General features: G+C 44.4%; 1 protein-coding gene across 2 annotated transcripts in view; it reads right to left on the bottom strand.

The window, feature by feature from the left end:
* Window positions 1–20,063, bottom strand: part of LOC124613970 (xenotropic and polytropic retrovirus receptor 1) — a 286,213-nt gene that overhangs the window by 153,925 nt on the left and 112,225 nt on the right. Inside the window, exon 1 of one of the 2 annotated variants that reach the window (XM_047142758.1) lies at window positions 16,519–16,578. The exons of the other annotated variant lie outside the window; for it this stretch is intronic. The gene's annotated coding sequence lies outside the window, so the exon portion shown is untranslated. Of the gene's footprint in view, window positions 1–16,518; window positions 16,579–20,063 lie in introns of those variants that run through there. 2 annotated transcript variants of the gene reach the window in all.

Below are 20,063 nucleotides of genomic sequence, written 5' to 3'. Positions count from 1 at the left end.
AGCTTTCGCGATTTTGAGAGAATAAACCAAGAGGTTGCACTTCCGCTGCACGTTTCTTCGGGAGAAACGCTGGCGGGTAATTTGAAGAGCTCTAAATCTCAGCAAAGTGTTTACCCAAGTTAGAAATTGCGACGGGGTCCACTAACGTATCACGCGCGACAGTGAGCCCAGAGACCGGGGAGAAACTAGGCGCGCCAGATAACCGTCGAATTCAACTCCAAACTTCCGAGGAGGGAGTGAAATTGTTAAATGAGCTAGTAAAGAATTTCCAGCTCGCCTTCTTGCTATCGCGGATGACGCGACGGCATCGCGCAAGGAACTGCTTATAGCGGATACAGTTGGCCAAAGTAGGATGGTGGCGGAAAACGCGAAAGCACGTCGCCGCTCACGTATTCATCACGGCATGCCTCGTTCCACCAAGGAACTGGGGGGCGCTGGGGCAATTCGGAGGTGCGTGGTATTGAACGTTCCGCCGCTGTAAGACTAACGTCTGTAATATGTGTGACCTCATCGTCGACGCTAGGAAAGTGACGGTCATCGAATGTCGCTAGAGACGAAAACCGTGTCCAATCGGCTTGGGCAAACTTCCAGCGTCGCGGGCGCATATATGGCAGTTGAGGCTGCAGTCTAAGGACACACGGAAAGTGGTCACTCGAGTGTGTATCATCAAGGGCGAACCATTAGAAGCGCCGAGCTAGCGGAACAGTACCGACCGAAAGGTCCAATTGAGAGAAATTTGTCGTGGAGGCAGACAAAAATGTAGGGACCCCAGTGTTGAGGCAAACTAGATCCGCTTGGTGGAAGACGTCTAGCAATAGTGAGCCACGTGGACAAGGATGTGGAGATCCCCAAAGCGGGTGGTGGGCATTGAAGTCCCCAACCAGCAAATAGGGGGGTGGAAGCTGATCAAGAAGATGAAGGAAATCAGCTCGTGCCATTGGTGTGGACGATGGAATGTATACAGTACAAAGAGAAAAGGTATATCCAGAAAGGGAAAGACTGACAGCGACAGCTTGGAAGGGGGTGGTTAAGGGATTGGGTGATAATGGAGAGTATCATGGAGAACAATCATGAGTCCACCATGGGCTGGAGTGGCTTCAACAGAGGGGAGATCAAATCGGACGAACTGAAAATGGGGGAGAACAAAGCGGTCATGGGGACGCAGCTTTGTTTCCTGAAGACAGAAGATGACCAGCGAGTAGGATCGTAGGAAGATCGACAATTCATCCCGACTGGCTCGAATGCCGCGGATATTCCAGTGGGTAATGGACATAGGGTAAACAGAAAATGGAGGAATGTGACCAAGGTTGCCATCAACTCAGCGACTGCTCAGAGCTTGCGACCGACAGCATGGAATGGCATTCAGCCGAAGGCAGAAGATCCTGATCCATAGGTTGTTCAGGAGCAGCTCCTGCCACCAGCAATCGGCCGGTTGATCGGCCGCCAGCAGTGCGCCTCGGCGACACAGAAGACGGCCGAGGGCGATTTCCGCCAGGTGGTGCTGTAGATGGGACACGCCTTGGCGGAGAAGGAGATGAACTGGGCTTCTTATTAGCCTTCTTCGAAATATGATGTTTAGATGAAGGAGGAACCGATGGTTGTGAAGTTGGGGTACGTAAAAAATCTTCACGAGTATGCTCTTTTTTCGAAGTCTTGGTGTCTGACTTTTGGGCTCGAGATTTAGCAGAACCCGATGAAGGCTGAGCCATAGAGTGGGCAGGCGAAAGTGGTGAGGTTGAACGGGCGATCTTTGCGCTGGCCGATCTGACGACCGTGGTACTAAAGGTGAGGTCACAAGTCTGCGTGGCCGCCTCCTTTGTTGGCCGAAGAGAAGCAAGGACAGTGCTGTATTTTCCTGTCTGAGGCACGGCGGGCTGTCGACTGGCGAATAATTTTCGAGCAGCAAAGGTCGACACCTTTTCCTTCACTCTGATTTCCTGGATGAGCTTTTCGTCTTTAAAAATGGGGCAATCTCGAAAGGAAGCAGCGTGGTTCACCCACACAGTTGATGCAGTGAGGGGATGGAGGTGGACAAGCACCCTCATGGGCATCCTTGCCACACGTAACACATTTGGCTGGATTGGAACAGGACTGGCTGGTGTGATTGAACCGCTGACACCGAAAGCAACGCGTAGGGTTTGGGACGTAAGGGCGAACGGAAATTATCTCATAGCCTGCTTTGATTTTCGATGGGAGTTGAACTTTGTCAAATGTCAAGAAGACAGTGCGGGTTGGAATGATGTTCGTGTCAACCCTTTTCATAACTCTATGTACAGCCGTTACGCCCTGGTCAGACAGGTAGTGCTGAATTTCTTCGTCAGACAATCCATCGAGGGAGCGTGTATAAACGACTCCACGCGAGGAATTTAAAGTGTGGTGCGCTTCAACCCGGACAGGGAAGGTGTGGAGCAGTGAAGTACGCAGCAATATTTGTGCCTGGAGGGCACTGACTGTTTCTAACAACAAGGTGCCATTCCGTAATCTGGAACAAGATTGCGTAGACACCTTTCTGAATAATGAAAGGGTTGACCGTGGAGAAGTCGTGACCTTCGTCAGACCGAGAAACAACAAGGAACTGTGGCAACGATGGAAGAACTGTCTGTGGCTGAGACTCAGTGAACTTACGCTTGTGAGCGGACATAGTGGAAGGTGAGGAAACCATTGCGGAAGAATCCCCCATGATTACCGGCGTCTCCGATGGCGTGCTCCTCGCTTGTGGGGGCTCTCTCTGAGGGCACTTCCGCCTTAGGTGATTGTTCACACCTCACATCACACCTCCCGACAAATGGACGGAGGGACCAATCGGCACTTTTGGAAGGTATCAGCTCGGGTAATCACCCATCCCTGGGCCTGGCCGTTGCCAGGGGGTACGTACGTGTCCTACCTGTCTACCCGGGGCGGGGAATTACGCGTTACCCCGTCACCGGCTACGCATAGAAATGCGTGGGTCGGCCTTCAGACACGCACAGGGAGGAAAAAAGAGAAAGGGAAAGGAAAGAAGAGGGGTCTCAAACGCCACAGCGGAGAAAAGGGCAAAGAGAAGAGGTAAGGAAAAGAGGTAAGGAAAAGAGAAGGACAGAAGAAGGACGAAGACTTGCAAGCGGAGAAAGCAAAGAATTTGTTACTGTTTCGAGCGTCCGTCTCCAGACGTAGGCACAAACCATACTCCCAGAGGGGGAGAAAGGGAAGGAAAGAGCCAGAGGTGAGAGGGGGGGGGGCGAAGATGGGGGATGGGGAAGGATGCGGAAAGGGAAGGTATGCAGCCCAGAAAGGAAGGAAGGCCACATTAGCTCGGGGTCCCGTGCTCGCTACGCATGTATCCACAAAAGAGTTGTGGACCCCCTGGGGGGAACCTATATTTTGACCCTGCTGGCAGTAACTGTGCTGAGTTTGGTGGTGAACAGTGGCTGCAACATTCATTCTTGGTACAACCATTCCCCAAAAACGAGTACGTACTCCTGTTGAACAGCTTCGGTCAATTGAGTGGGGTGCCATTATGTGTCTGCAGGAAACTGGACATACGTGTCAACGGATTGCTGCACATGTTGGACGCAATATATCTGTAGCACGTCGTTGCTTTCAGCAGTGGCCTGTGGAAGTTTTCCACACATTTAGACCAAGTTCTAGACATTCGCATAGTGCAGACGCACTTCAAGATCGACCCATTGTGCGAGCAGCGGTCGCCGACCGATCATCCACAGATGAAATCCGGGAATATGGTGAACCTCTTTTGTCAACAGGTACCTTTGGCAACAATCTACTTCAAGCAGGAGTACGATCAGGTATGACTATGGCCAGGGTAACACTGACACCACAACGCCGCCAAGCATAGCTACTCTGGAGTCGTGAAAGAATTGACTGGAGATTGAAATGGCGCTCTGTCGTCTTCAGTGATGAGAGTAGGTACTGTCTGCATGCGAATGATGGACGTACATGTGTATGGAGTAGACTTGCTGAGCTGCCTATTCCAAACTACATTCGCCCACGACGTGGTTCATAGTCTCACATTTGGTGTTTCTGCAGGGTGAAGTAACCAGATGACGTGCTTTTTCAGCATGACAGTGCACGGTACTGTGAATTGATGCGACTGTTTCGGCACCCTTTACTGTGACGTGTGTTTAATTTGGTCTGAATTTGGTATCGTGCACTCCTACAATGACGAACTGCCTGTCACCTCACTTGCCAATAAAATGACATAGTCCTTGAGGATGTTTTATTTTTTTCTTGGATTTTTTTCCTGCAGTGTAAGTTAGTACCCTAACGCAATTAATCTTGTCGAGATCTGCGCTGCTAACAGCAGAAATTACAATAGTTCTGTTTGAAAATGTGGTGTTGCACCGATGTCTGTGTAGCTAATATTGCTGGGACAAGACTAAGTCGCATAAGGAGAAGTTTGTTACTACGACATCCTAAGCGGCTGTGGAAATATTTGATATAAAGAGACTGGTTCAATTACTGTATAATGCTTAGTTGCCTTTGTTTTATACATGTTACACGAAATGTTTTGTGTGAAATATTGAATTTCTATGTTTAACATAAAGGCCGCACGGCTTTATTAAAAATATTTGATATTATACAAGTATTTCTAAATTTTTATTAAATACATGCTTTCGACTTTATTGATAAAAAAGGGTTTTTCTACAAAGAACTGTTATGGCTTTCAAGAGAAAGAAATTGCTTTATTTCTGTTGTTTTAAAGATGTTAATAGAAACAATATCTATGTAAGCCATTAGCTTATAGTCTGTGATGCGAAACACGTTACTTAATTAAATACAGAGTAGTAGTCTTTCGCTACGGGGCACCCGTCTCTGGAAAGCAATTTGGCGGAACATCAAGTGCCGGGCAGGTTTTATTGCTCACACATCACTTTTCATGTGTCACATACCATATAAAAATGAAAGATAAATAACTTAAATCTGTGAAAACTTTATATTCAAGATAAAGTTCTGTATCTTCCTATATGTATTTTAAAATAAAGCTAAAGGAATTGCACTAAGCAGACTGCGAACAGAAGGCACAACCTATCATGCACCTGGTGGTTGTTGACAGTACCTTATAGTTATCACGAGGCACAAATCGTTTACTCCAGTTTGGCAACGATGACATACAGCATGATACGTCGTGGAATATACTGGTATACCGGTTTATGGTATTTATCAGTGCATTTTTGGTTATGTAAGTTCTATTACTTTCTACAATAACCTATTACATTTTCCTACGTTGTTAGATCTGCTGGTTGCCACTGAGCGGTAGAAACGGGTAATAGTGTAATACTATTACGTATTTCTGGCACTGAATAGGCAGTTTTGACCGAGCGAGGTGAGGCCACACTGGAGTCGCGTTGGAGAAGACGACGGTTCAGATCCGCGTCCGGCTATCCGAATACAGGTTTTCCGTGATGTGCCTAAATCGTTAAATGCCAGGAATATTCCTTCTAAAGGACACCGCCGATTTACTTCCACATTCTCGATACATTCCGAGCTTGTGCTCCGGTTCTAGCGACCTCGATGTCGACGCAAATTAAACTCTAATCTTCCTTCCTTCCTTTAAACATTATTTAAAATCTACAAATAACGTTAGTACCCGTTACAATAATATGTCGTACTTTGCACAGGCACACTAAAGGAACTTCCTTGTCCGACCGTTCCATGAAGTCAAGTTATTTGTAATGTGCATAGTTTTCTCTGTACCTTTCGAACAACCTTAAGTGATTTCAGAAAATTCCTGGGATTTTGCATCTGTTCGGCCAGTTTCGCACCTGTCTCAAAACCCACTGAAGTATATGCATTCCACTGTTGTGCGCTTTCATCATCTCCAGCCTGCTCGAGTCGGATTTTTTAATTCTTCGAACCTGGTAGTCTGAGTCCGTATGAAGCAGTGCAATCACGAGTCACATATTGTTTGCGCAACATGACAGGAAGACACGCGGGAATTCGTTTAGTTAGAGAGTGTCTTGAGCGGCTAAAAGAGGAGGGGGAGGGGGAGGGGGAGGAGGAGGAGGGGGAGGGGGAGGAACGTTGAGCAGCGTCGTCGGAGGGAGGGGGAGTCCAGCTTAGACTAGCATGGGCGTGGCAGAAATCGAAGCCGCGCGCGCGTAAACACTTTCTACTCTGCCTCATGAAGGTCTGTTGTCTCTGAGGCCACAATGTCTCTCGTTTGACCTCTAACACGATACGCACGGCGACGGCGTCGAACATCCGACACACACACACACACACACACACACACACACACACACACACGGGTCATAATGTTACATTGTTTGGATTCGCGCTGACAACTAGCCACTTACATAATGGGGGTCGAGGAGTTTCCTGGGACATGTGGAAGGCGACTTATTCAAAGCGGTAATATCTCTATGACAAATGTAGGTACCGTCTGTCTGATAGCAGATAATAACCCTAGTTTTATTTTCTCCTGAAAAACTGTAGGCGGTAGATTCTAGAGTTTTAAGCGCGTACACGAACAGCACTCGAGTTTTTATAAAATATTACATTCTCCCATGACACGAAGTTGTTAGCCGTGAAGTAGACAAACCAACACAACATCGTATGAAAACTTTTAGATCCTAGCCGAGGCTAAAAAAGAGCAGTCCAGTCTTTTACGAGAAGGGAGGAAGGAAAATTAGTCTTTAATTTCCCGACGATGATTATTAGGAAGCCTAAGAATGGAATGAACATCGATGGAGAACGAAATAAGCATCCCTCCTTTAAAGAGAACCATTCTGGGAGTTGCCTGTTCAAGGGAAACTTTCCAGCTGTCACTTTATATATTCAGTAAAGCACGGAAAACCTAAATTTGGATTGAAGCCCCACTTCTATCGAACGCGAGTACAATTTTTTAACCACTTAGCTTCATCGCTCTGTGATACAATGAAAGTATCATGCGCAAACTTTAGTCGCGCGCGAAAGGCAAATCAATTGTTATACAATTGTAGCCGATTTGATACAAAAAATAATCCATGTCTTGTCCCTATATGAGCGGGAACGGCCAAAATCACTATGAGATTAATTTTGCATCGTAGACACTTGGTAATACTTGTCACGTGGGTATTACTTGTATTACAAGTAATACAATTGCGAGAGGTTTAGACATGGAATGAGAGACTACCTATTCAAAGATCTCGGGTCTGATTCATTTTCTTTCTCCTCTGGCAATGTGAAAAACGTCGAGTTGCACCGCAGTTTGGAATGCACATTGAACTTTAGTTTCCCTATAACTGGCTGGTAAATCAGTTCAACAGGCGGGAAGAAGGCAAGAGCATGGCATCGACAATAGGACCATAGCTAATGAGACCTTGAAGTATTCAAACCAACCTTCGGATTGATGACAGCTTTATCTTTTGTGGTGATGCCAGACATCGTGTTGGATGCTAAGTGATCGAAAGGCCAACGACGTATTTAATGAAAGCTACCACAAATCATCTTCACTCTTGCTATTGTTATGCTTTATCTTCAGAATGGGTAACCAGGTAAATTGCATAAGTTAAAGATGTGCTTGTCCAAGAAAAACTATTTTTTCCTCCCATTTCAACAGCTTTGTGCACCCAGAAAGAAATTTCGGACAATATACTGAAAATAAATTCATTTCTGTTCATGAATTCTTTCGAGCTACCGAAAATGGAGTCAAGATTTCCAACAAAGGTCCGCAAAAAGGGCCAATCTTGCATTAAAAAATTTATGAAAAAGCTATCCACCACAGACCAAAGAAACACAGGTTGTATGAGTGTAAAAGGTAATATGGCCTTTGTTGTTTTTAACCGGTATCCGTTGCTGTCTTAGACCATATAACGCTGTCGACATAAAGAGTGTTTTTCACGTAATAGCTGCTATGAAATTCATGACTGGTGCAAAATTACTGACGCGTTAGCAACTGGCGACCGAGTACACACAAAATAAAATGAATTAGGCCCATAAGTACACGAGCATATCCAGTGTTTATGCAGTGCTACAGAGACTGTGCTACTGACAGTCAAAGTGGGAGGACAATGCCAATTACAGAGTGGAAGGAAGGAAGAGAGAACTCCGGAGATTTCTATATTCTGCAGTAGCTTCCAGGATTCCGGTGTCTCTCCCGAAATCTTTCTATCTGTCTATCCCCGTCCATATGAACTTTGGAAGTCTCATAAAACTGAACGGTTCTAAGAAGAGCTGAATGATCCGTAATTTGGTTTATAGCAGTGGTGCACTCAACCAGTGCTCAACAAACTCCAGTGTAACACTGTAGACAGTAATGTATCGCGCATAAAACGGTTTGTAGTCTGTGAATTTCATTTATGAGTATTTCTAAGAATTATATGTCAATTGAAGAGGAATCAAAATGTTTCACTGCTGCGCATTCTGCGTGGCGTCTGTTCTTTCGGCCATGTCCGAGACTCCATGCATTCGTATAATTCTGAGAACTTGTTAATCCACTGTTGCTTGCGTAGCCCGGCAAGGATGACAAGTACAAAATTAGATAAGATTTACAGAAAGCACAAAGCACGTTTTCCTGCAAAGCATCCTCGAATGGAGGAAAATAGCACAGATAGAGCGTAGCGGCTGTTTGACAAACGGAAACTCCCATTCCTCACTGTAAAGATGAGATCCCTATCCAGATGCTCAGAAGCTGCAATCCACACATTTACATACGCATGTCGAGAAAAATTTCTCACTGCGCAATGGTATCACAACGTTATGAAATGTATGGTTTTACATTCGTTGCCGCAATTTATAATTCCTTCGAATAACACTTTTTTGAAAAAATACAGTAATGTCTTTTAGACATCACCCATATAGCCAGCCAGCATCAGACAAATTTTAACATTTAAATGTATAACAACATAAACCGTTAAAAAGACAAATAGCCATTACAGTATTAAATATAGAGTTAAGTCAATGAGATAAGAAATTTAAAATGCATTGATGAAAATGAAAGTAAGGTTGATGAGTCATTCGTATCTATTAATTTACGTTATTGTAATCAAAAAATTAAAAATATTCTTGTTTGTCCTTCTACTATAAAACCGTATAAGAGTTTACATACTTTTATGTCTTCTGCCGCTGAAAGGATTGCATGTCTGTTGTTAAAGCATAGAAAGAGGACCTTTCTTCTGAATTGGTTTCGTACGATCTTGATATCTTCTGTCCCAGCCAAAGAAAATGTCTTTAACATCTTCCTAGTTGTGACATTCACAAGAAAATGATGGGAACATGTTCAGGCGGTAGAGATGTTGCTGGAATCTTCCGTGATTTGATCGCAATCGCTTCACTGTCCCTATAAAGTTACTTCTGTATTTGCAATTTTGGTGCCAAGGACGTGATGGGAGATCAGTTAGCAATGCGGCACAATATCTTCCCTTGATTTCAGAAGACCGGTGGAGGCTTTCGTTCCGTCGGGACCTGATTCTGATCATTATGGTCGTAGGAGATCGTCATGTGACTATCATATTTCACGGAACCAGTGTACATAGCTTCCTTGGCCAAAGTAGCGACTACTTTTATCTTTGTTCCACAGTGCACCTTCACCTAAAACATGTTAGCTGTCTTGTTTAGGTGGGAAAGCTCCTGAAATGCTTCTGTAATGCGGTATACTACGTAAGTTTTTGCGTTGTTGACCTCGCAGTATTTTAACAGCTTCACTGCAGAGTGTGAATTTGATAATAATGTTTCTTCTTGAACTTCTTTTGCGTATTTAAGTCCTCTAAAATCGCTGTAAGTTCTGCAGTGAGTATGGATCCTATTTCAGGGATCTCGAATTCGCCCCCTCTTTTAGTTTTGCCATCTACGAATGCACTTCCTGCTCAGTCTTTTTTAGATCCATCTGTGTAAATATTTCTTGAGGATGGCCATGTCGCTAAAAATGTCAGCTAAGATTTTCTCATTCATTGTATCTTAGATGAGTAGAGGATGCTGATTATGTTTCTTGTTCCTGTTAGTCGATTTATGTGCTACAGCGTAACACCAGACTTTTTCAGTATGATTGCCTCTGAAGTGGGCGCTCTGCAATAAACCGGCTCGCTAGACATGTGTAACAGATGTGCACTCTTTGAAACTTGGGAAGGCCCCGCTTCCCTGCCCCTGATGATCCCTGGCAGTGAGTGTTAAATCAAGCACTGTTTGTTTTAGTATATAGGCAGCAGACAAAGACCTAAAGCAGATTACGGTAAGGATGTCTGGCAAATCCGTGATACTGACCGAGGAGGAATTTGTCTCATCTCATGAGGAAGTATTGAATGTCCGGCAGCAAGCAGTAGTCCCTGCGATGGCTGTTTAGCTCCGTTGGTATTCTTGAGAATTAAGTGATAGATATGTGCTGTGTCCTTCGGCTGGTAGTCAGACGTCGAGGTCGGTATGAGCGATAACGTCATGTGACGTTGGTTACACGCCACGTGTTACTTCTAAGTACCGCGCTCGAGACAACTTGTTGACAGATATTTCATATCTCAGAATAAACAAAAATTGGCCACGTGCGAGTAGGGCTCTCACTTTGAGGGATCTGTGCAAACTTAATTATGTATGTAGACAGTTAATCCATTCCGGGAATCGAGAATACCGACCATTTTTGCCTCTCATTGACAGTGATACTGGCAAGATGTCGGTCCCAGAGATTCAAAGATTTTCAAGAATGTTTTAATTTCAGTAAAGCAAATGTGACAGTCATGCAGGAGGCAGACGACAATTATTATCAGTATTTCTGCATTCAGGCTGATTGGGTCTCAATGGTAAAAATCAAACATTAGGCAAGGAATAACTGATTCTAGTACGACAGGTTTCGGAATTTATCCGTCAGGTACCCAGGAGCGCTTACTGCACACAGATATGAGCAATAAAATGATTCCTTGCCTGAATTCTGATTTGTACCATTGCGACCCAGTCATCCTGAACGCACAGCAACGTATTGTTTTAATTTCAAGTTTGACATCGGATATGAAATGACAAAATATTTCGTGTGATGTAATTACAGATAAACAATTTTTGGAATTTTTCCCCTTACTTGTGCTGTGAAACCTTACTTCTTGCCAAGTTTCCTCACTGTAGATCAATAGGAAATACACTACAGGTTTTGATGAGTGACTATGCGAATATAAAAATATGTGGCACAAATGACCGTAATTTTTGATTGCGTGGGTTCAGAAGCTAACGTTTATTATATCGCCAAGGGACCGTAGACCTCAGTACGGGACGTAAATTTCAACTTGATAAGTGTATCCATTTCTGGGAAAATTGTTTTCAACAATGAGTCAGTCGGACGGACGACAAGGCGATCGTACAAGGGTTCTGTTTTTACCGATGGACGCACGGAATCCTAAAAATTAGTATTGATTTGTGGGAATACTTTTTTTAGCGATGGTGACGTGACGTTCTCGGCCACCAGCCTGTGTGTTCACGTTCTGAAACTCAGCGCAGCATGTGATGAAAAGGGGGGGGGGGGGGGTGTAACAAGTTTCATAGGCATCTATCCATAGCATGGAAACGTAGGCGCTATTCGAGAGGAGTAAAGACACGCCTAAGATGTGTGCTCAAGTCCTGACCTTTTTTTTTTTTTTTTTTTTAAATTATCTTACCACATGACTATACGAAAGCTTTGCAGCTTGTGACATTTGCCTCTCCGCGAGTTTGAGAGGCAGCGTGTGTTCCCTCTCCTATAAGGCAGCGCGTTGTTTATTTTGGCCTTAGCCACTATCTCCTCTTGCGCCATTACACTCGTCTGACAGTGTCAGTGGAAGGAGATTGTAGCGTGAGAATACAAAGCACACCGCCTTGAAAGTGAGCCATCATCTCGGTGTAGTTAAGAGGGCTGCAATATCTGTTTCAGTCCCATCACTAGGGGGCTGCGGCGAACAAGCTGCCTGCCTGTTGCAAGACACATTGCCTCCTCCACGCCGCAATCCAAAGGGTATTTTTCGAATGTCAGTTACGTGTTCTTTGTAATATCCATAGCAGAAATCCTCCATACAAAAGTATTACGATAAAAGTCATGCTATATAAATAATATGTTGTATTAAGGCCAATATAATTGATCAACTTCCGCTGTTGCTGACACGTATGTATTTAATTATGAAGGACTGCCCAATTTCGGCATTACAGGTCATTCTCAAGTGTCGTAAGTGTTAACATGTCGTAATGTATTTAGCAGGGAAGCGGAATCGATTATGCAGTGTGATTCAAAAGTAACTGTAGACGCTTCGTGGGTGTAATGTATGGATTAAAATGAGAATACAGTCTTAAATAAATTTTTGCCTGGAATTGCTTCATTTGCGAGTTATGACTGATAATGTCATTTTGGTAGGCATTACATCTTGGGCTAGTACAAGCTTTTGGCGTGTCGTGTTCGCCTGCATATAGTCTGATGTTGCTTTCAGTCGGGAGGCAATGGAATACCTCAAAGTTGCTTATCCCGATAAGTGGACAAGTCTTGGAGGACCCGTTGCTTGGCCCGCCAGATCTACGGATCTTAATCCTTGGACTTCTACCTTTAAGCCGTCTCAGGGAACTCCTGTATTGTGTTGAAATGAGAATGTAGCACAACTACAGCAGAGAATCGAAAATATCTGTGCAGGTGTGCAGTATGAGGTGAACGGAGCTTGCAACATTTCGATAGCGTAAAGAAGTCGAGCATATCACTGTCTCCGTCTGCACGAACATAATTTTTGACCTTGTCGTGGGGTAAACGTACAGCACGTAGTTGAGTTGAATTTAGGGTCCCTTCGTGTCGTTTCTCTCTGAGAAGAATTAATTTTGTGTTGCATTTGTCATATCTACTCTATCGCATAGCTCTGAAATAAAGCAGTTTCAGACAAACTTTATTTGATGTTTTACTCGTATTTTGATGCATACACTATACCAACGAAGTCAGTACAGTTACGTTCACATCACCCTATATTACACTGTTCACAAGTTCGACCGATACTTGAATACTGCTCGTCAGTATGGGATCCGTACCAGATAGGACAGAGACGGAATAGACAAGATCCAGAGAAGAGAGGCACGTTTCGTTACAGGTTCATTTAATAAGTGCGAAGGCGTCACGGAGACGCTCAGTCATCTCCTGTGGCAGACGCTGCAAGGGAGGCGTTCTGCATCACTTTATGGTCTACTGGAAAAGTTCCGAGACCGTACATTCCTAGAACAGTCAACCAATATATTGCTTCCTCCTACGTATATCTCGCGAAAAGACCGTGAAGATAAAATCATAGAGATTCGAGCTTACACAAAAGCTTAGCAATGGTCTTTCTTCCCGCGAACCGTACGCGGAAGAGGAGGAGGAGGAGATTAGTGTTCAACGTCCCGTCGACAACTTGATCGTTAGAGACTGAGTACAATCTCGGATTAGGGAAGAATGGAGAAAAAAAAGCGGCCGTGCCCTTTCGAAGGAACCATCATGGCATTTGCCTTGAGCAATTTTGGGAAATCACGGAAAAGATAAATCAGGATGGCCGGATGCGGGTTTGAACGGTAGTCCTCACTAATGCGAGTCCAGTGTGCATATCAGTGCGCTACCCCACCTGGTGAACCGTACGCGACTGGAACAGGAAACGGGGAAGTGACACTGATACACAAAGTTTTCTCCAGCACACGCCATAAGGAGGCTTGCTGACAGCAATTGAGAATTGCCTGCAAGGCCGAAATTGGCCAATCCTGCAAAATTAGTTCAAGGAAATACGTGTAAACGACTGCCAAGGTGGATTCATTATAATGTCCATCTGCAAATGTACGATTGTGGTGGCTCGCATGAAGAAAATACGTTTTAGCCCGTGCGACAACCGCTAACGGCTGTAAGTCTAATAGCTTTCCTCTGTCTACAGTGTGCGAAGATGAACGATAGTAGACAGAGTTTCAAGAAAAAAAAATTATTATTCCAGAAAAACACGTTTCTGAGGCACATCATGAGTTCCGCAGGTTCGTATTGCAGATCTGAGAATGGCAATGTCAGAAAATAGTCATACCAATCTGACTCCTATTTTTAATTTTGTCCGCTATGTAAATAATTGACTTTTTTCTATATTTATTTTGTCTCCAGAGTCTGTACTCTAATTAGCCACTAGAAACACAAGGCTATATTCATCAGCATCATTTTTCATGTCTTTGTCCCGTATCGGCGCACGGTCAGCATAGTTAATTCAAGGGGTGGCCGAATGCTCTTCCTGTCGCCATAAAAACGCAAGGCTGCACTATATACGTAACTGTAAGAAGAAAATACATAAATGCTTATTTACAAATATATTGCCCAAGCTTTTCACAGGTTTGACCAAAATTTTTAACAAAAAAATTTAGAAATAAATCAGACATTTTTGATTCATCAACTCACACTAATTCCGTAACTCAAAAGCAAGACATAGCTGAAAATTAACATGTCTTTGAAACCTACATGTTTTTCCCTACACCCTTAAAGAATTAACATTAACCTTACAAAGGCGAAGAAAAGAAAGAAAGCTGATTGAGGGAGGAGGTAACCCACACTCACCCAAGTCTTCAAATATTCCGATCGTTCAGTAAAGTTTGGGACATGAAAGCAAGATGTGGTTTACATCAGCTTCTGACTCGGTATCACACTCTCATGCAGGGGAACCATAAATGTAGATAGTACTATATGGATGGATAGGAAAAGCTGCATGATCACAACGGAGTCTAACGATGGTAGAAATATTTGATTGGACCAAATGGATCCCAGTGAACCACGATGTTGTAGGAATTTGAGGTTATCAAAATGGTTCAAATAGCTCTGAGCACTATGCGACTCAACTTCTGAGGTCATCAGTCGCCTAGAACTTAGAACTAATTAAACCTAACTAACCTAAAGACATCACACACATCCGTGCCCGAGGCAGGATTCGAACCTGCGACCGTAGCGGTCGCTCGATTCCAGAAAGTAGCGCCTAGAACCGCACGGCCACTCCGGCCGGCAATTTGAGGTTATAATGCCACGTAATACCCACCGTCCTTTTGTTGGGACACATTCCACACCTCCTGTTATCGCGGTTGACAGACATTCCCCCCCCCCCCCCTCTCTCTCTCTCTCTCTCTCTCTCTCTCTCTCTCTCTCTCTCTCTCTCTCTCACACACACACACACACACACACACACACACACACACGGCGTTTGCTCATTTCATCCCACCTCCCTCCTTTCCGCTCCGCCCCTTGACCTCTACATCTCCTCCTGTCTCCCCCCCCCCCTTTCTCGTATACATAAATAAACAAAACTTCGGGATCGTATGTCTACGAAAGTCCCAGAAGATGTAATTTAATCTGCACCTGGCTAGGGCGATACAATGTGGTTCTTAAGTCAGCGTAATAATATACAGCCACCATCTGAAGACACTATATTGCGTACACAAGGAAAATATAGATTTAAATCTGCTCCTGTACCCAAAGCAGGAATGAAATGAACACCTTAGCTTTCCGAGAACAGCAACTAGCTTTATAGAACAAGGCTGTCTTGCTGCTTCGTTAGCGTTGCCAATTGGAGGCGCCAGCTGTGAAATTTCTCGTTATGGAGAAGAAAGGATATTCTCTTACTACATTTTTTTCCACGCAGTGGTGTTTATTGTTTTATTCGCTATCGATTTCCAAGCGAACTACGGCTCTCTCTCCAGGCATTATATTTCTGTGGTAGCATTGCAAATACTTGCTGTTAATGTGCACCAGCGTCATCTGCTTACAGGATAATTCTCGAAGTTATTTAAACACGTGAACATATCGCAATGTCTTTGTTTCAAAAGTAGTGAGCACGGTAGAGGGTACTGGGGTACATTAACAGGACATACTTGCTGTGGTACATCACATCGATGACAGTGCTTAAGTGTCAGAAGGTGAAGTCGCCGCTACTCGGGAGATGACACGCAATAAATTAAAACAATAAACGCAGCTTCTCTTACAATAGTAAGAGAATGATCTTTGTTCTACGAAACAAAAGGTTAAAGTAGCTGGCAATGTATCGAAAGTGTTGCAAGTTCCTCACGTAAACAAGAAGTAAACAAGGTGCGTGGGAGGAAGGAAAAGAAGGGAAAGTTGGCGAAAGGGGAGTGGGAGATGATGTGGGAGCAGAGAGGAGTGAGGACAGAAGTGGTTGGGGAATGGACGAAAACTAAGAGAAGATATTTATGACCCCTTGTCTCTTCTTTGTATCACTCTTTCTCTTATCCGACTGCTATGTCGTTTAAAGTAATTTATAAATTATAATTTATAAATTGACCACTATTCTTACTTTGAAGAACTGGTACAGTTGCTACTCGTTTAAGCCCGGCTGCTACGTGATAACAGAAAAATCGGTAGTGCTACTTTGTCGCGGGGAAAGTCCCCGTGAACCACGAAAACAAGGAAGTAGACAGACAACTGCAAGCTGTGAAAGGAGGACCAATCGTATAGTGTGGAGGAACTCTGGTATAGTACGATCATTGGCGTCAACAAATCCCGACACTTTAACCGTATTATAAGCTAGTGGCCATCACGGACAACGCGTAGACTTTGACACTGCTTGCTGCCTGCGGCGTCGGCGTCCCTGTCGACGGGTAGTGCAGCGCGGCGCGGCTACTCACCGAATGAAGCTCAGCGTGTCGTGGCAGCGTTGCGCGTAGCGGCCGGCGGTCGCTGCGTGACTGAGTGATGCTCAGCTGTTCGTCCCCTCCAGGCGCCACAGCGCTGCCACCACAGCCGCCGGACAGATAAGATAGCGGCGCGCGATCAACTTCTCTCGACTCGCACACGCTAAGTGGACATTCGCGCGCCGGAGATCGTCGCCGTCAGTGTTTCGTGTGTGTGCCTTCGTTTGTGTGTAGTGTTGTTCGCCGTCACGCCACCACCGTTCACATGCCGTCGCCATCATCCATGTTCTGTGCACCGTGTCGCCTAGTGTTAGTGCTGTTTCTCGTCCAGCGTGGACGGCTCCGTGTTTTTTCGATTTTTAGTGTCTACATTTTTTGCCCACCGTTTTGACTATCTTCTCTGTGCCACCTTTCTGTACTACTTGTTGTCAAAGTCGACGCTGAAGAGCGGCATATTGTGCTGCTGACAGCCCGCCTTTGTATAAGGTGTTTAAACTCACAATAAAGAAAAAAAAAACAACTTCTCTCAATCCTCACTTGGCTGCGGCGCCAGCCCAGTGTCATCCCACCAGGCAGAGAGGCTGTCAGGAAGAGCGGGACGGCAGTAAAACAACCCATTAGCGGTCGGCAGGAGTGAATCACTAAGTTATTAGTGCCGCCGATTCCCTTCTCACTCCTTGACAATCCTGCTCACTCCTTCATATTTGTTGTTGTTGTTGTTGTGGTCTTCAGTCCTGAGGCTGGTTTGATGCTGCTCTCCATGTTACCCTATCCTGTGCAAGCTTCTTCATCTCCCAGTACTTACTGCAACCTCCTTCCTTCTGAACCTCCATAGTGTATTCATCTCTTGGTCTTCTTCAGAAACGCTTTCCTTGCCATTGCCAGTCTACATTTTATATCCTCTCTACTTCGACCATCATCAGTTATTTTGCTCCCCAAATAGCAAAACTCATTTCCTAATCTAATTCCCTCAGCATCACCCGACTTAATTCGACTACATTCCATTATCCTCGTTTTGCTTTCGTTGATGTTCATCTTATATCCTCCTTTCAAGACACTGTCCATTCCGTTCAACTGCTCTTCCAAGTCCTTTGCTGTCTCTGACAGAACTACAATGTCATCGGCGAACCTCAAAGTTTTTATTTCTTCTCCATGGATTTTAATACCTACTTCGAATTTTCTCGTGTTTACTTTACTGCTTGCTCAATATACAGATTGAATAACATCGGGCAGAAGCTACAACCCTGTCTCACTCCCTTCCCAACCACTGCTTCCCTTTCATACCCGTCCACTCTTATAGCTGCCATCTGGTTCCTGTACAAATTGTGAATAGCCTTTCCCTCCCTGTATTTTACCCCTGCCACCTTCAGAATTTGAAAGATAGTATTCCAGTCAACATTGTCAAAAGCTTTCTCTAAGTCTACAAATGCTAGAAACGTAGGTTTGCCTTTCCTTAATCTTTCTTCTAACATAAGTCGTAAGGTCACTATTGCCTCAAGTGTTCCAATATTTCTACGGAATCCAAACTGATCTTCCTCGAGGTCTGCTTCTACCAGTTTTTCCATTCGTCTGTAAAGAATTCGTGTTAGTATTTTGCAGCTGTGACTTATTAAACTGATAGTTCGGTAATTTTCACATCTGTCAACACCTGCGTTCTTTGGATTGGAATTATTGTATTCTACTTGAAGTCTGAGGGTATTTCGCCTGTCTCATACATCTTGCTGACCAGATGGTAGAGTTTTGTCAGGACTGGCTCTCCCAAGGCCGTCAGTAGTTCTAATGGAATGTTGTCTACTCCCAGGGCCTTGTTTCGACTCAGGTCTTTCAGTGCTCTGTCAAACTCTTCACGCAGTATCGTATCTCTCATTTCGTCTTCATCTACATTCTCTTCCATTTCCATAATATTGTCCTCAAGTACATCGCCCTTGTTGGCCACTTTATTGAAGATACGTTGGACCTCTCCTTCAGAGACATACTTTGAAACTACCAACCGACAAAGCAAAGAGTGGACTCTACCCTCACAAGAAGTAGCTTGGCATCCGCGATCTAGTTCGAAGATATGCTAGCTCGTCTATCATTGTTCAAACATTTTTAAGGTTCCGTATCTCAGTGGGCAAAAGCAGAACACTTATACGATCAGTTTGCTGTCTGCCTGTCTCTATGACTCTTCAAAACCCTTTTTCTCAGGCACAGGTAGATCAAGATGTAATTGTCACATATTAAGGTCTATGGGCCAACGGCCTTGACACAGTGGTAACACCGCCTCTCGTCAGATCTCCGAAGTTAAGCGCTGTCGGGCTTGGCTAAAACTTGGATGGGTGACCGTCCGGTCTACCGAGTGCTGTTGACAAGCAGGGTTCACTCAGCCCTTGTGAGGCAAGTTGGGGAGCTACCAGATTTAGAAGTAGCGGCTCCGGTCACGAAAACCGACAACGGCCGCGAGAGTGGTGTGCTGACCACACGCCCCTCCATAGTCGCATCCTGTGTCGGCTGTGGACTGAGGGCGACATGGCGGTCGGTCGGTGCCGTTAGGGTCTTTCGAGACCTATTCGGACGGAGTTTAATTAGTTAGGAATAATTAAGGTCTTCGATTGGCGCTGTAACAAAGTGAAGATTCTAAGTCATCGTAATCTAAAGATGCTGTCATCTTTGTCACATATTTTGATACTTACAAACTTGCTCATCAAAACCTATAGGGTACTTCCTGCTGATGAAGAATCGCTAAATTTCGGAAGAAGCAACGTTTCACACTACAACCAAAAGAAAGTTTGCAATTACACCACAAGAAAAAAGTAATCGTCATTTGTTGTCAGAATGTCTGTCCGTCCGTCCGTCTGTTAAGCACCCATTTTCTCGGGAACGGGTAAATGCATCAACTCGAAATTTATGTCACATAATAAGGTCTATGGCCCCTTGGCGTTATAATAAACGTTAGCTTCTAAATCAGTGCAATCAAAAGATGAAGCCACATACGTCACATAGTCTGATACTCGCAAACTCTCTCATCAAAACCTATAGGATACTTTCCGTTGGTCTAGAATCATGAAATTTGGCAAGGAGAAAGGTTTCACTTTAGAAGTAAAGAAAAAAATCTGAAATTGTTAATTTGTAATTATATCACACGAAAAAAGTTACCCGACTTCAAACTTAAAGTTAAAACATTGTCGAAAGTCTTGGAATCCTAGGGAATGATATCTTGCAAATTTCAATCTCGATAACAGGCAAAAATCGTAGACATCTTCGATTCCCAGAATACATTAACTGTCTGCGTCCTCTTTCCAGTCTCTGTCTTGTCGTACAGTTTTTACCCTCTACAGCTCCCTCTAGTACTATGGAAGTTATTCCCTGATGTCTTAACAGATGTCCTATCGTCCTGTCCTGTCTTGTTGATAATGTTTTCCACATGTTCTTCTCCTGCGGAGAACCTCCTGATTCCTTACCTTATCTAAAACTTAACTCTGTTCGAACAGGTCTCGGAAGACCCAGCGGTACCGACCGACCGCCGCATCATCCTCGGCCGACAGGCGTCACCGGATGCG

The sequence above is a fragment of the Schistocerca americana genome, chromosome 4, assembly GCF_021461395.2.
Source record: "Schistocerca americana isolate TAMUIC-IGC-003095 chromosome 4, iqSchAmer2.1, whole genome shotgun sequence".
NCBI lineage: Eukaryota > Metazoa > Arthropoda > Insecta > Orthoptera > Acrididae > Schistocerca > Schistocerca americana.
Note: the sequence above shows the minus strand (reverse complement) of the source record. Positions and strands in the feature narration are given on the sequence as shown.